This window comes from Xenopus laevis, chromosome 8L (genome assembly GCF_017654675.1).
Source record: "Xenopus laevis strain J_2021 chromosome 8L, Xenopus_laevis_v10.1, whole genome shotgun sequence".
Classification (NCBI taxonomy): Eukaryota; Metazoa; Chordata; class Amphibia; order Anura; family Pipidae; genus Xenopus; species Xenopus laevis.
Window position 1 is genome coordinate 58375896 of NC_054385.1, and position 6925 is coordinate 58382820.

Sequence of the window (6925 nt, forward strand, 5' to 3'; positions counted from 1 at the left end):
GTGGGGGTTGTTATCATTATAGCGTGGGCTGAATTATATGCATCTTTTACATTATGTATTAATACGTGGGATGCCATTTAGATGATGCTTTCCTTCTTCTCAATGGCAGATTAAAACATATCACTTAAATAAGAGATATATATATATATATATTTTTTTTAAAGTGCTCTATTAATGGATAAAAGAGTTATTTGAAATGCCATTCTAACAGATGCTTTTCTAAATTCTATACAGCAAAGTGTTTTTGACAGTTTAGATTTAAAAATTCCGATTTTTTTTAAAATGTTCTGTTAAGTCCAAAATAACCATAAAATACTTGAAAAGTTGCAGGACACAGACTTCTACACACTGCTACTGCAGGACACATGGAAAAGTGCAACATCAGCATGCAGTGCTGCATCAAGTGCTAGATACAGCTGATACTGCCTGCAGCAACAAATGGTTCAGAATTCAGCTGAATTTGTGTCATGGCATTGGGCAACTAATCAATTGTGCAGGCACTTTAACAAAAGAGGCTCTTAGGGGTAAATTTACTAAGCGGCGAACTTTCACCAGTGACGGCTTCACAGCCATCACAACACATCGCCAGATGAAAATTCGCTCAGACAACGCTAATTTACTAAAATGCGAAGTTGCCTGCAGGGGCGCCGAATGCTGGTGAGTTTTTGGTATCGTTACTTCGACAATCAAATTGAAGACGGACTAGCGTTCAATTATGCCTAGCGCAACTTTGTTAGAGGTCTTCACACAGGCTAATTTGGTGGGAAATTATAAAGTTGAATGGACGTATATGTTGCAGCAAATACATGATATTACACAAGTCCAGGGAACCTTAATAAAGAAAATAAAGTTGTTATAATGCCCTACACATGAGCCAACTGTATATTTTATGTGCCATATGTTAGAAAATGTATGGGGGAACCCGGTTACAAAAAAAAAATGCAAAGACTTTTGCAGGCTTTCACTATGAAAGAAGATGCCAGCGTTTTTTGGGACTTTTTCCACTAAAAATATGATCCAAGTAACAGAATATTGAGGAAGATCTATGCACTCCAATGCACTTCGCCTTGTGTGAGCTGGCGAAGGCAAGTCTGGCGAAAGAGGTAACGTCCAGTAAAATCCGCAGAGTAATGTTCATTCACCAGAGCGATAATTCTCCTAGCGATTGAGTGCTAATGACCAATAGCGTCTGTCTCTTTCGCTAGCGAAGTTACGCCTGCACCCATTAGTAAATCAGCAAAGTGCTTGAATGGATGTATATGTTGCAGCAAATACATTGCACTAGTCCAGAGAACCTTAATAAATAAAATAGAGTTGTTATAATGCCCTACATATGAGCCCACTGTATAGTTAATGTTCCATATGTTAGAAAATGTATGGGGGAACCCGGTTACCCAAAAATAATTTTAAGGACTTTTGCAGGCTATCACTCTGAAAAAAAGAAAAGACACCAGCGTTTTTTGGGACTTAGAAACTTTTTCCACTAAAAATATGATCTAAGTAACAGAAGATTGAGGAAGATCTATGCACTCCAATGCACTTCGTCTGGTCTGAGCTGGCGAAGACAAGTCTGGCGAAAGAGGTAACGTTCAGTAAAATCCGCAGAGTAACGTCCATTCGCCAGGGCAAAAATTTGCCTAGCGATAGAGTGTGAATGACCGTTAGCGTCTGTCTCTTTTGCTAGCGACGTTACACCTGTGCACGCTAGTAAAGCGAAGTGCCTGAAAGCGGCCCTTTAGTAAATCTGCCCCTTAGTGTTTTGTACAGAGTAAGCAAAGCAAATAGCTTGACAGGTGGGCAGAAATAAGACATAGCATTATATTAGTGGTCAGTGGTGACAACAGGTAGAACATAAAGAAGACATTGTTGATATAAGGCTATCAGAATTTTATTGGATTCATTTTAATTATCCAATGGAATGGCCAATAGGCCTGGTTCTCTAAACCCTAGTGAGAAGCTTAGGATACTTCTACTAGGATCCTTCTGCTTTTTACTAATAGCTCCTCCACTGTTGGAGTAATGTTCATTGTGTGTCCAGCATTATGCTTTTCTTATTATTACAGTATGTAGTATTCTACAACAATTGTGGTGGTTATACGTGGAGAATCACTGCCAGCTTCTTCTCTCTGGGGTTAAAGGAACTCTATAAATATGACACGCCTGTGTGATTGCTGCCTGAAATCTTAGAAATGTAGACAGATATACTCAAAGGGGAATATTCTACAAATAATTCACTTTCCTGGCAGAATCTTGTGCTGTTATGTTTGTTTTTGTAATCCAAAAACTGATGGATTTGATCTCAGACAACAATTAGACAGATGCTCCATGCTTACAGCTTTTCTTTTTCCTGCAGTGGGATGTGTTTGGTGACATTTACCAACATAATTGTTGCTCAGTCACTGCATTAGCTCAATGACTGAGCCAGTGATTATTGAGAATTTATTTTAATGGACAGCTGATAAGTATTGGGACCCATAGCAAAAAAAAAAACTTTGCCCAAAATATGTAAGCTCTCGTGCCACATTATATGTGAGTCATACACTGCTTATTAACATATGTCCATAGTGCATGTAAAATCATTAATCCCCCAGCAAACAGTGTAATAAGACTGAGTAGTAAGACCTTGTTGTACTCACCCTTAACTCGGACACTCTAGTGAGAGAGCAGGGAGATGTAAAGCCCAGGCAATTGCTTTTGTTTCTTGGTTCATCCAAATGCACAAGTGTGCACTGACTAGAAACACAGGAGTTCATTTATTAACAATGAGCATATTTGGCAACCAGTCACATTTTTGCTTTTCATTATCCTACCCATAAGCTGGCTTAAAAAAGGTAATCAACCCTATTTGTTGCTATAGGGTAATGCCCACCCAGTGTTTTTCATATATGTTTATTGATGAGTAGTGTTGTTTTGTTATTTATTTTGAGAAACTAAGATATTTTTGCCTTTGTGGCTGGGATTACAAGACATCATCTGGAGTCTGCAAAGAGCTTAGTTTAGGTGATCTTCAGCAGCTGTTGTCTTTGAAACATTCAAAGATTGACGCACTAAATTCAGTATGTGGCACGTAGGCAAACGTTTCACTTGCTTAACAAAAAAGGAATGGCTTTCTGTCTTTAGCTGGCATGTTTATTATCTACTCAAATAGTATTGTGATTACTCACACTACAATAGTTTATCTGCAGCTGCTGATCAAATAAGGCCTTGTACCAAGCATTATTGAACATCTTTTATAATTGGTTTTGCTGTTTGGCACATTACCATAACATGAAAAACATGTAAAGAATATTATGTTGTACATTATTTATGAAAACCTATTTGCAACACTATGCAGCTAACATCAGCTGTGCTTGTACTTCAGTCCTACCTGGTCCTGCTCCGGGGCAGAATGCTCACAGGGAAACTATGCAAATGTGGACTTAATAAATTCCATTTAATAGACAATATAAGGGCATCACTTCTAAAAGTAACTTTGCTGCTGTGATATAGTACCATATTACTCCCTAAGGGTAAAACTCCAAGGGCAATTTCGGTGGGATCTGAAGCGCTGCGCAAAAACGCAGGCGTCAAGTCAGATGCGATGGAAATGTTATATGAATTCACAGCGTTCATACGACGCAACACGACTGTCAGATGAACGATGCAACACCATCTGACGTTCCTGATGCTTACTTTATTTCCATCGCATCTGACTTGACGCCTGCATTTTTTCGCAGCACGTCGGATCACGCCGAAATTGCCCGTGGAGTTCTTACCCTAAGGTGTTTGCTTTTAAACAGGTAACCCGTAAATGCTACTAGCTGATGGGATATAGGTTATTGCTCCTGTGTAAACATAGTGGGCTCATTTATCAACACTAGACAAATAAATGTTTATGATCAATGTATCCAACTATTAATTGGGCAGTGCTGCAGCATATTTTGGCCCTTGTAAGAGATGTGGCTGAAAAGGGAACGATATTGTCTATATTTCACCAGTATTAGACTGGTGAATATAAAACTCCAGGGAAGATATGTGTGTTGTTGCAGCAAGCATGGCTGAAGGAAAAGCTGGATAATGGGTTCCTGGAGTGAATTGAAGAGAGGAGGGTGGGCTTCCATTCCTTGCTCCATTGAGTGTTTTCAGTTTCCCAGTTAGAGGTAGCTAGGTAATTAGGCTGCAGATGAGCTGCAGTTAAAAGGAAGAGTGAGGCTACACCTCAGTGGTTCCCCCTGGAGACCTCCTTGAGCTGGAGAAGGGTGAGTGGCCCGTGGACACCTCCATGTGCAGGAAGGAGGTGTGTTTGTGTTTCTAGCTAGGAAGGAGATTGTGATTCCCAGCTGAGCTGAAGTGTTGGAGAGAGCTCCAAAGGACTTGAGAGAGAAAGAGGAAAAACCCCTCCTAAGAGACTATCAAGTGTGACTCTTAACAGAGGATTCTGAGACTTGAGTACATTGAAAGCTGCAAGTCCTATTGTGTACACCAATGTGGTTGTTGAACTGGGACCACTAATCCTATGTGAAGAGTATGATGGAGCTGTGATTTTGTTCCTAATAAAAGTCAAGCTGTATTGAACATTTAAAGGTGGTGTCAGATCCATTTATGTGCTTAATCTGTGCCATGGCGATGGTCTCAGCAACCTGAATGTCATACCCTTTAAAAAGACATGTTAATAATAAGCAGTAGGCCCTTTTAACCCCCTTGCCTGACAAGCACGGCTACGTTGGGGTATTTTTATTTTGGGAATCCTACATGCCACTTACTTAGGTAAACCTATGCGTAATTTGCATCAAACTGTTTTTATTTAGACATTTAGATACCTATATCTTGATACAGAAGTGGAATTATATAAAAATGTTTTGAAAGCTTAGATTGTCCTGAAAAAAAAAACAAAAAAAACCACTATAGAGTTTTCCTAGGGAAATAAAAGTATCCCTCCCCCCAGGGGGCTTTATAATAACAGTACCACAAGTGACCAATTTGGCTGGCAGTAAAAGGATTAAAAACCATTCTCAGAAACATGAAAGAACTCTAAGGTGTGCTATAGAGACAAGCAGAAAGAAAAGGACAGGTACATAATCCTCTGGTTGCTATGCTATAAACAAATGCAGGTGGTGAAGGAGACAAACTGGAGCAGGGTGGGAAAACAAGGCACTAGTTTTAAAACATTCTAGGAGTAGAAAGCTTGTTAAAGTTATAAGAATGTGCTCTTATAAAAATCTGGAAAATTCCAGTATAATTTTAACCTGATTCAGACTGTAGATAATTGTAAAGATTTCCTAAGCACCCTTCCTACAACCTCTCCTTATCTGAAATTTGTTACCATTTGAAGTTTTCATCATTGTCCAATTTATCACATCTGAGGAAGGTGTACTTGTAGCACTAAAGGTTACAGCAGTAAAAAAATGGAGGCGCTTGTGTATTTATACTGAGTGGATTTTTCTCCAGTACAGTAATCCATAGAAAACAATAAGCATTGATTGTGCCTGGGAAATATAACAATAAAAGTCATTGACTGAGTAGAAGCTTTGAGCTAGTAAATGAACCTCTATGATTATATCCAGGCTGGTGAGCGAACTGCATGTATTTTATTTGACATCATTTTCTCATTTTCTGTTAAGCATAAACACAGTCTGACCTTACAATTTCTAAGTATTTCCTAAGAAAATGTTTTCGGAGAATTTCAAATTCATGAAATATGATGTAACATACAGCACGTGCAGGCACAAAATGAAACTGCAAAACTATGAGAACAGCTTTAAAAAACACCAATGCCAAATGCATTCTAATATTGTGTAACAGTAAAATTAGACTGTGGAAGAATATAAAATACTTTGAAGTATGCAGCTCCACTGGGTAACATTGGCTACACTGCAAATCCCAGTATCCAGAGCCTAGCAGCACAACTCAATATCTGATTTATACTTGCCATTAATGATAGAAATACATTTACAGTACGATTAAAGGCAAAAACACATTAGCTAAGCACAATGGGGCAGATTCACTAAAGGGCGAATTGTCGCCAGCAACCGCTTCGCACACTTCGCAGCTCTTCATATTCATTACCACTACGCTAATTCACTAAAACGCGAGTTGATAATTAGAATTTTTACAGATGGCACAGCACTCTCTAATATATTTAGGAGACTTACTCAACCCAATTTAATTGGTGGTGCAGGAGATAGAATAAATTCAGATTGGATTATATCAACAAGCATTTTATAGTCTGCACTCGGTATTTTGACTACAATTTATTTATTGTGTTTAATTTCAATTATTCTCACAGCCACCCAATTCATTAATTAGTGACACATAAATCAATGCAAATTGTTCACCTTTCATTTATACATAATTAATTAAACCACATATATTAATCGAATTATAAAGTGCAAAAATTTAAAGTTTAAAATTACATCTCAGTTAATCAGCATTTAGTAAAATTCATGATTAGTTTGATTTGATTGTTATGGACCGATTGTAATCGATTTATCAGTTCCTTAATTGATTATAAGTTATTGTCCCAAATGAATTCATAAATTATCCAAATAATTCTGTTCTGTTTCCATTCAGAAACAAAGTGGAAACAGTTTTGTCAAAATATGGCAAGAGTTTGTCCCATAAATCCACCAACTGCCGGCTGATTAGAGAAGCAACAAAGTCACAGGTAAGTAAAGTGATTCAAACAATTACTTTTTCTTATGGAATGTTCAGTGCGGTGACCTTTCCGAGGCCCAGGATTAACCAAGAAGTGCTGCACTTTCCACTGCTTCTAATGAGCTAACGCGGAAGCTAATGCCACTATACGTTACCGCTTCATTGGGTGCTGCAGAGGTTGCTCCTGGTCATGGACACTGCGGTTTGCACCTCTCACTTTGCCCGTCTTGAGGAACCTTTACTTATGATCCACACATGCAATCCTCGCCATGGCCATACTTGCGGAGTTTAT